General features: G+C 47.3%; 1 long non-coding RNA gene across 1 annotated transcript; it reads right to left on the bottom strand.

The window, feature by feature from the left end:
* Positions 1-298: 298 nt before the first annotated feature.
* Positions 299-9,558, bottom strand: LOC132329879 (uncharacterized). The gene is made up of 2 exons (XR_009487201.1): positions 9,196-9,558; positions 299-4,336 (listed from the first exon to the last, which is right to left on the bottom strand). It is a non-coding gene; the product is annotated as an uncharacterized LOC132329879 (long non-coding RNA).
* Positions 9,559-10,512: the final 954 nt, after the last annotated feature.

Raw genomic sequence — 10,512 nt, forward strand, 5'->3', positions numbered from 1 at the left:
CCCCAGGAGCATTCCACACAACGCCTGTGGAAGTGTACAAAGTGTCAACCTCAGCGTAGTTTTTAACCTGGAGTGATAGCTTTACTGATTTGCCACTTTACTACTCTTGTTAATGAATTTTTAATCTTCTTAATGACATTAAACACGGAAAGTAATTAAGGAAAACAAGTTTGAAACTGCTGACTTAAACCCTTTATTCAGAACTATTTAATGTAGAATTAATTTGATTTTGCCCATTATTCAAATGAACACATTACCTTCCTGTGCATTGGCCTCTTTTCCTTTTTTTTTCCCTCTGTGTGTGTGTGTGTTTTGTTTTATTAAATATATCTTACAATGCTTTGTCCTTTGTGTTTAGAGGTAACCAGAAAGTTCCTCCCTCCCAATGACAGCAAGGGTCAGCCTTTGGTGTCTCTCATGGGTCTTGTAAAGTCTCCTTGCATCAGGAATTCAGCTGTGTTTGGGAATGGAGGCAGCACGCCTGAAATACCAGGTTGCTACCACCTGCTCGATTAGGAGAGAAACGAGCTTTGCCTCTCCGAGAGATCTGCTGGACTGCATCCCCAGCACAGGATGGCACAGCCACTGCAGGGAGCCAGGCCACCATGGCTTACACCAGACTGCCTGGGCCCTGCAAAGGAGACAGCCTGATGTGAGCACCTGGGGAAAAGCGGATGCTCAACTCAGTCTTAAAGTGAAAGAGAGGGGTCCTGTCTTCACTGGCATCATAAGCTGGACCCTTTCTTTCCACCTTTCTTAGATATTTTTGCCTTTGACTCACAAGTAACAAGACAGCAGATGTTCACTTGGCATTGCCCCCCACGCTGACCTTTCCTTGCTCCAACCTAGCAATAAACCCTGCTACCACTTGGAGCCTGAGCATCTGGCCTTGTGGACCTGTTTCCATTCAGACAAGGATTCAATGGAATGAATCAGTTACACTCCTGCTGTGATTTTGCTAACTTTACTGCACACTATCTCTCAAATCCTGACTCCAAAATGCTGGGAAACTTTCAACAGTCAGTAAGTTTTCAGCTGTCAGAGGTCTCTGGCTCTGCCCCACAAGCAGCTTTGGTTCTTAAGAAGCTCTACTTGCACTCTGTGACATTATTACAACCCTTAGGTTCTTTGTCTGATTTTCTGCCTCACTCCATGTGTTTGGAAGCAGTGGAACCCCTTAAAGTACCCTGGATTCAACCTCCAGTCAGTTCAGAATCCAGCTCTCCTCAGGAAGACATGGTATTGATTTGATGGCAGGAGCAGACTAGATTCCACTGCCAATTGGGCTGAAAAGGGCAACTGGTCCTTGTATCCAGAGGTCCCTCATCCTCCTTGCTATCAAGAATCCACTTCTGTCATTCCAATGCACTGTATAAATAAAGCTGTTTTCTCTGCAGCCACCTGCCTGGCAGAGTAGGTAATGTCAGTGGAGCCACACAGGCTAGTCTGCTTCTGAAACAATGAGAGTTGTCCAAATATTTGTGTGCACAGGAAGGATTACTGGATGACAGAGCCAATTTGGGGCCATAAATCCAGCAGATGTGGCGAGAGTCTCAGCTACAAAGAAGTGCAGCAAAAGCACACATCTGAATCTCTCTCTCAGACCTGAATTGGGGAATGCCAAGGTTTTGCACAGAAAACTTCCTGTACCTTTCCCTGAGCAGGAAAAAAAAACAACCTTATTGATCATTGCAGGGGGGAAGATACTCAATAAAGCTGCATAGAGCACCCAAGTTCTCCCTTCTTTATGGATCTGTAACACAGTGATTACAGGAGAGCAAGCTCTGAGTCTAAAGCTCAGTATCTGTTGGAGCAATGGCTTTGTTTTGTGGGTCAGTGGTGAGCAGCCAGGTCCTTTGTGATGTTTGCTTCTCTTTGCAAAGACACTGATTCAGTGTGCACTGGAAGTAATGACATCCTTTCCCTTGGCTCCAGTACATAACTGGATCATTCCTCAAGCTGGAATATTAAACATGCCGGCAGATTGTCATTAAAACCCTCTTTACTTTATTATGTGTTTTTGCTTCAACAGCCAAAACTGGAGGAAAGAAAGAGAGCAAACAATTTCCCTGCATGCTGGCTGGAAGACAGTGCATGAGCACCAAGCTGACTTTAGCAGGACCTTTTCCCAGAAAATGAACCCACGCTGTAGAGCACCACGTGGGATGGGAGCACGGTTTCAGACTGAAACGCTCCCACCATGGTACCTGACCTCTCATAGTCAAGACCACAGTTTAATCTGACAACAGATGTCATAATCCCTTTGGGCTTTTTGCAGGCAGCAAACTGAGGCATTGGATAAATGAAATGACATGAAAAAAAAACAGCTGGAGAAGAGAAGAGAGCTCAGGTCCCCAGAGTAGCTGGTGTCTGATCTCTCACCTTCAGTCTCTAGTGCTCTTTTATTGACATTCCTGGATGTCACAGAACAGACTCAGCATGTCAGAGCTGGATCCTGGGGCATCACAGTGGTCTCCATGCCCTGTTCAGCACAGACTTGGGGAGCTTGCTGAGGAATGAACACCCAATTCTCCCCACCTACTGCTTGTATGACTTTAGGCTTTGCATTAATTAGCAAATTATTTTCATGTCATATCTGGCATCCAGCTGCTAACCACCACTTGCCATGCTAGATTATGTGCCAGGTCCTTGGGTGATGGGTCTCCTCTCCATGCCTTCAACATCATGTCTGCTGTTTGCTCTGATTCTTCCATGTCTTGCACACTTCTTTTCCTAGTGGCAGGACAGAAACATGAGGACAGGCATTCAACACATTGTCACTGTAATGCAAATTGCTCCTCTGCATTTAGCAGAGAAGCAGTAGAAAGAGAGGGCTACAGATAACTCCTCCCAGACTCACTGGGCCACCCAGACTGGCTGCCTTTGAGCAAACTGGCCTATTGCCACCACCAAAAGGGCTTTTCAGTACCAGCTGATGGCAGGAGCTGTTGGGGAAATCAGCACTGGGGGACAAACCCAGCCATGGGAAGGGGAAGATTTGAGACATGAAAAGGGACAGTGAAAAAGGAGTGGAAAGGAGGAAGGATGGAGAAGAGAAGGGTGAGGGAAAGGCAAGGATTTCAGATGTCCACATACCCTTCCTGGTACTGGGGGCAGCAGCCTGCTTGCAGGGCTCTGGCCTGTGCTCCATTTCCAATTTGGCTTGTTTGAGAGCATAAACCTCCCTCCAGTCTGGGCGCCAATAAAAGAGGCAGCTCTGCAGAGTCTGCACTCTGCTGTGGCAAGCTGCCGACTTTCATTTCTTTTTACTACTGACTTTGTGTGTCTCTCACCCCTTTCTCCCATTCTGGGGACTTTATGGACTGAGACGCAGCATCCACCTTCCCCAGAGCAGGGGCTGGCTCCAGCCCTGGAATTCCAGGAAATTTCCAAGGTTGTCAGCAGCAACCATCATTGTTTGCACCACCCAGCCCAGTGCAAACAGAGGGCTGTGCCCCACCAGCACTGTCATCCTGTGAAGCTCAAATCCCTACCACAGGATGGAGCTTCTCTATCAGAGCCCCTCCTTGTCCTTCCAGAAGGGTATCTACACACCCACATTGCCTATGCCAGCTGCAAGGAGGTGCCAAGATGCCAGGGCATCTTGTTCAGCCCTGCTGGGTGTCCAGGGTGTGCAGCTCCACACAGCCACAAACAGCGGTGCCCCACTGCTCCATGTCCCACCAGCATCACACAAATCAGCTCCACATCCATAACTTGTCCGATGTCTGGAATGACACCACTTCCTTCTCTGGCTGCTGTGCAGTCTGATCCTTGCCTCCATGCCTCAGTGGAGGTGCCCACTGCTCACCTCAGCCACTCACAGGTACGTGCTCGGGGAGGAAGGCCCGTGTACATGTGAGAGGGACTGTTACCTCACACGCTGATGACTCTGCAAACTGATTAGTCAATTAAAATGTTTCAAAGAGGTGAAGAACAAATGACAAAGAACAAATGGAAGTGAAGCACAGCCAGGAACAAACCTGGCTGGAAAACAGTACCTTACACACAACTCACCACACTAGTCCTGCATGCCAAACTGGCAGGCAAAAAGCCAGCCATCCCTCTGAACAGAAGTTCTGGCTGAGAAATGTGAGTTTTTTAAAAAAGGGTGTCCTTTTTACTAGCACTTTACACCATTCTTTTCATAGAAGGTCCAGTCCCTTCCTGTCTCTGAACAAGCCCTCATTTTCTCAGAAATGTCCATGGAAGAACCATTTCCCAGACATGGGCTTGTACCTTCATGCTCCAGTCTTGTACCTTTTCTGCCCCAAAGTCCCACTTCTGCTTTGCTCTGTCCAGCCCAACACAGGGAAGCAGGTTCCAGAAAAAGGACCTAGGATATGGAGAAACATGTGATTTGGGTTTACCTTGTACCAAACAAGTGGCCTTCTGACAACCCTCCATATCCATCCATGCTGGTGCTTTTGATGTCCCAAATGCAGTTGGGCTGACACAGACAGCTCCAGAGAACAGGAGGCAAGAGGATGGGGTTCTTTTCTCATACAAGCTGCAAATTCTGAAGTTAACATTATGTAGCTTTGCAAATCTTGGCCTCCAGCACCCCTGCTGGCTGCTCCCTCCTCTGCTCAGCAGCACACATGTGGACATACGATTTCTGACACGTGTCCATGACTATTGCACATCTCATTATGCCCCTATGCACATTTTGTAAGACATACTCCAACATGTACGTGTCCAAATTCCCAAGCTGTTGGGGGTGCTCCAGTCTGATTTTGCCATGCTTGTGGCTGCAGTTCAGGACACACATGTGAAGATGCTCCATGGTGATTTTGTGTATGAACATACAGGAGTTGGCTTTTGTCTATGATATCATAAATTTGGGCCCCAACCCACACATATCTTATGGCAAAATCACAAATTTTGGTATTTATTTTGTCCCATCTATGCATCTACTGTTTGTGTATGTGGAATCATTTTATGAAATCATAAGCCATATCGCATAATATCCGCTTCACATATAGTTGGTTTGTGAGTAGGGTGGTTCTTTTTATTGTATTTTTTGCATGGGTACCAGTGAGTACATGAACAGCAGAAGAGGAAGAGAGATCACACTGGGAAACCAAATATCTTGGTATTTGTATTTGTGTTTCTTCTTCATGAGTCTTTCTTTGCCTCAAGGAGCCACTTATGGGGCTGAAATACTGCAAGATCTGGTCTTCTTGTAGTATTCCTACCATCCAGGGAGTGAAACACCCTGAGCAGAACAGATCTTACATTATTTCAGCTTCACAGAGTGCTCCCTGAGGCACCAGTGAGAAACACAAGCACAGCTACAAAGGCACAGAAAATGCTTGCAACACAGATGCGAGTGCTAAATTCCAGGGGTTCCTTCCTCAGAGGAACAAGTGACCAGATGCTCTGACCGCCCTGGCTGGGGCATGCTGCACTGCTCAGGTGGGTGTCCTGCAAGAGGCCTGCTTCGAGTCTGGGTGACAGTGTTGAGTCCAATCCAAACTACAGGAACAGGACTGTGTGAGTGTTTGCAAGTTCATGGTCCATGACTGGAAGCAATCACTCTTCCAGGGTGCACAAGAGAGCTGGGGACAAGCTCCCTGTCATTTACATGCTGCTCTTTCAGCATGACCTGGATCCAGGAGGGAACTGCGGTTTGGAGCCATCACACACACATCAAAACCAGCTCATGACATCTGTCTGTGCCACCCTCGGGCCCTGAGGGTTCCAAGGTGGCTGGTGCACACCTTAGTTGGAGGGTGCCCTCTCTGATACCACACAGCAGACTCCTGCATTGCCAGCCTGAACCTAGACCTCAGGGAGGCAAATGGGAGCTCCAGATTGGCGCAGATGGTCTTTAGTGCAGGCCTGCTCATGGCTGGGTGATGGAGCTTCTTGCAAGCTAAGGATGAATACATCTTTTCTCTGTTACATGTCCATGTACCTCCATAAAAACCTTTCAAATACGTTACAGATAGACATTTGCAGAAAAATGCTGGCAGCAAACCAAGAATACAGACACAGCTCCCAGAAATCTGCATGTTTCTGACAGCAGTGCCTGCACTGGTGAGGGCTGCAGCCTCTCCCCTCCTTCCATCAGCATCACTGATTGCAGTTTGCCAAATGATGTGATTGAGACCATACACTTACATGGCAGTTCCCTTCCCTGTGTGGGTCGCTCTGGAAATCAGTGTAGACAAACCTGCTGTGTTTGACCCTATGTTTGGGAGATGGTTCAGAACTTTGCCTGTCTACAATAACTAGATACTTTTCTATAGACATAAATATTTTCCAAGTAACATCTTCTGCCTTGTCATAATGTTGGGGAAAATGCTCCATTGCCCCCTAGAATTGCTGATCTCTAGAAATGGATAGAAAAGTAAAAAGTCCAGTTTATAGGAAATTCTGTTATTTCTACATTTATTTTCATCATGAAGTGAAAAGAAAAATGAAGTGGACAGAATGGGGCAGAACAGAATGTTAATTCTGAAGGAAATTCAATGCAGAGGCATGAAAATAATGTTAAAGTTTCTGTTTTGATAGCACTGAAAAAGCAAAATAGAATATAAATATAATGAGAAAAGCAAAACCAAATAATCCATTGCATTTTGGGTCAGTTCAAACTTCTGCCAAGAATTCCAGTCAACATTTAACATTTCCAAAAATGGTTCAATTTGGAGGATTCTGCATTTTCCAATGGAATACTGGTTCATCAAAATTCTTTTTTGATCAGCTGTCTTGATTATACTGTGCTACTAAAGAGGGATGTTTTCTGCTGCAACCATTTTTTTTCTAGCTGCAGGCATGTAATTTACACTTATATTTCAACTGACTAATACCACATTAAGCATCCTCTTCAAACTGGACTTTCATTATCGGAGATTACATAACAACAAAAGAAAGCAGCTGTAATGGACAAAAACCTGGGGTGTGTGGTGGGGGAGCCTGTGATGCTGTGCCCTGCAGGAGGCCTGTGCTGTGCAGCCTGGGTGGCCCCACAAGTTTCCCCCCGATGCTGCAGCACCACTGTGTCACACACCCCATGGCAGAGCAGCCTGTGCCCCATGAGCTACACACTGGGCTAAGCCTGGAGAACAAACCACTCTTCCTTGTGTTTGAATCAGCTAGAGTCAAATGGAAAAGCCATTAAGCTCTAGCACTCTGGTCTTTCTCTTTTCCCCAAATTATTTTGCCTTTTCTTTTTATTGTTCTTTGCTTTTCTTTCTCTCTTCCTCCTTCAAACTCTCTCCTTCTTCTTTCTTCCCCATGATTATGTCTTTTTTTCCTTAGAATGTCATGGCAGACATTGACCTGTCTTCAAGGCTGCATATTTGCACTTCTTTGGGCTGAATGATTTTGCATCCTCCCCAGCTAACCAGTCATCCCTTCCCCAAAAGCGGGCTTGTTTCTTCCAAGGCCAGGCTTTGGAAATTCTAAATTTCCCCTTCCAGAGGCTTCTGGGCTTCAGTGCTTCAGCAGGGACGTCATCCTAAACCCACCCTTTGAGTGACACAGAGGGCAGCACCAGACAGAAGCTCTCCCCACCCAGACACCCTATTCACACAGCATTTCATCAGAAATAAAAAAGACAAGTTAATCTGTTTGGGCTGAAATCGAAGGAAACAATGGGGGTAAAAAAATGGATGGAGAAATGATATTTCTCTCCTCCGGCAAAGGGGCATATTGGGGGTGGGAAGGAGTGGGGGGGTGGGTAGAGGGAAGGAAGGTTGCTTTATTTTATTGATTTAAAAAAAAACACACACATATCCCACAGGCGCCAAAAAGCACAGGGCAATGATTAATGTCCCCTCAGAAAAAGAAATTATATAGAATAAATTAAACTACTGTGGCAGCAAATTGAAAAATAAGGATGTAAATGAGGTTTGAATACTTAATATCTGAGAAGGGGAAGCGAGTCCCGGGCACGGAAAGAATGGTGAGAAATTGTCAGCGACCCAAGGGGAGAGAGTCCCTTCCCCTGGCCCAGCAGCCCCTCTGCTCTGGGCAGGAGGCCAGCAGCAGGGAGCCTCGCTGGGAGCAGAGCAGCGTGGGCTCACACCTGGAGATGGAGCCAGCCACACTCAAGCCTGGGATTGCCCCACCAGCAGAGCCTTGCACAAGCATTTCGCACCACACAATGACCAAAATTTGGCCCAGCTACTTCAGGTAGCCTTATAAGCAGCATTTCATGGTACAGGTCATTCAAGGGGTCATGCAGGCATTTGCCTGCATTTGCTGCATGGCATGCAGCCTTTTCCCTGAGGAAGTGTGAATTGACATCTCTTTGGCATCTGGGTCACCTCCAGGACAGTGGGGCAGTACATGCCCCTGTGCATTGTGGACAGAGATTTTTGCTCCCCAAATGGACACATTTAGTCTGTCCTGGATGCTCACATGAGCAGCAGCCTGGTTAAAAGCTGGAGCACGCAGACCTCCTGCTGTGATAAACCAGCCCAACATCAGGAAAGATCAGCATGTGCCAGGACTAAGGAAGGGAAACCACATGAGGCAAGTGACTGAAGAGCCATGGCAGACATACTATCGTCACACTGGCCTTGTTTGTAGGTAAAAGCCCTGGCCACAGCCCTTATTCCCAGGGCTCCTTCAGCTCAGCTCAGTCAGGATGTAAGGGTGACCACGTTCACCTTTGGATGCAAGCTGCCATTTGCCATGCAGAGCTGCAGCAGCTCTATTACACCTGCTAGCTGTCAGCTTGCATGTCACCCAGAGTGTGGTGTGCTCCCCCTGGATGACACATTGGCAGGTCTGCAGAAATCAAACTTTGGCTCCCATCTCTGGCAACAATTCCTTAGGTTACCACTGTGAAGTCACTTCTTTCACTGCCCCAACCCTAGTGGTGGGACGATATGGTGCAGTGAGATCTGGCACTGGAAAGCATGGAGGAGGTTCATGTTCATGTATTGGGGCTGTGGAGCTGGTGCTAAGTGCTGGGACTGAAAAGGATCTTACAGGAAACCTGTCCTGCTGCTGTGTCCTGCCATATGCAGCTGGCCCTTGAGCTTGTTTTTCATATTATAGGTGCAGGTGAAAGATCCTGACTGGGGATTAAACACGTTAACATCAAAACAAAACATGAAGCACAAAAATCTTGCCTTGGAGCTCATTTCTAGGAGTTCACTAGGCAGCAGGTGTTCAAGGAAAAGGTTGCTGATATTGAAGACAGAGAAGATATATAGTGGGGTTCTGGGGATACCTTACCTACAGTAGCGCTGAAATCTGGGGATACCAGACCCCTGCTGGGATCCTGCTTCAGGCTAAAGGCTGTATTTTTGTCCTTCTGCAAAGGAGAGAGAGAAAACCTGGTTACTCACAAAAATGGGAGGAAAGAATACTGCCACTCTTGTCCCACTGGAACTGATCACAGGAGAGTGGCTCAGCTCAGGAGTCGCCAGTGCAGGAGCCCTGCAGAGCCAGTGCAGTTTCTGCTCCTGGGAGCTTGCTCCTGATCTGGGGTCAGGAGCAGATCAGGCTGCAGGAAGGACTTGTCAAACAGCAGAGAGGCAGAATGACAAGGGGGCAGAGTACAGGAGTAGCAGCCCAATGGAGGTGCCTGAGTTTGGGCTGAGAGCTGTAACAGAGCAGAGCACCTTCACCTGCTGTTTCGGCTTAACCTCAGGCACAGCCATTCGTCTGACCTGATGGGAAATTAATATTCCCCAAATTGCCAGAAAGCTGCTCACTCTGGCTTATTTTCTTTCCATCTGGCTGTGGTGGAGGAGAGCCCGTCCTCAGCTTGCTGCTCAGCTGGCTCTTTCTTTTTTATCTCTTGTCTCTCCATCTCTCATGCAGCCCCCTCTATCTCTGCATCTCCTCTCTGCTTCCCTCTGCCAGTGCGGGTAAGTGTGCGTGTGCGCGTGTGTGTGTGCGTGTCCCTCTCGCTTCCCTTCTGTCTTTTTTGTTCATATATATTTAGTATTTATTTACAAGCTTGATTTTTTTCTCTCTGAGTGAAGCCAGGCATGCACAGAAATCCTTAAGATGCTATAAAGCCGCTGAGGTATAAAATGGAAAGTGCTTAGCCTGCCTGTACAGAAATATCTCACTGCGCCGCACTGGAAGCCACCGAAGCTGGGCACTGTAAATCTCACAGAGTTTAGCTTGTTTGTTTACACCATGACGACGATCTAAAGAGAAAATGAGAGACAGCTAGAGGGAGAAGCTCTCGGTTCCTCTGTCAGGCCACAGCACATATCCCCAAACCATTTATTGGACCTCATGAGCAGGATGCCAGGCTGGCAGGGCCTTCCCTGCCCATCTGCAGAGACTGTTCAACAGTGGGAGGGGGAGAAGTGGCCCCTCTGATGTTGCCCTTCTGAGGACATGGGCAAGGCAGTGTCATTTCCCAAGGCCATCCTAAGGGAGACATTATGAGAATGTCCTACTCCTGGAACACAGTGGCCTTCCTTGCTTCTTACTTGGTCTTTTTGACTGTCCAGCCTTGGCCTAAGTGGCCTTCTGAAACCACCATGAACAGTTACCAAAGATCTTCCTTAAGACTTAGAAATGATCCTTGCT

This window comes from Haemorhous mexicanus, chromosome 7, assembly GCF_027477595.1.
Source record: "Haemorhous mexicanus isolate bHaeMex1 chromosome 7, bHaeMex1.pri, whole genome shotgun sequence".
Taxonomy (NCBI): Eukaryota; Metazoa; Chordata; class Aves; order Passeriformes; family Fringillidae; genus Haemorhous; species Haemorhous mexicanus.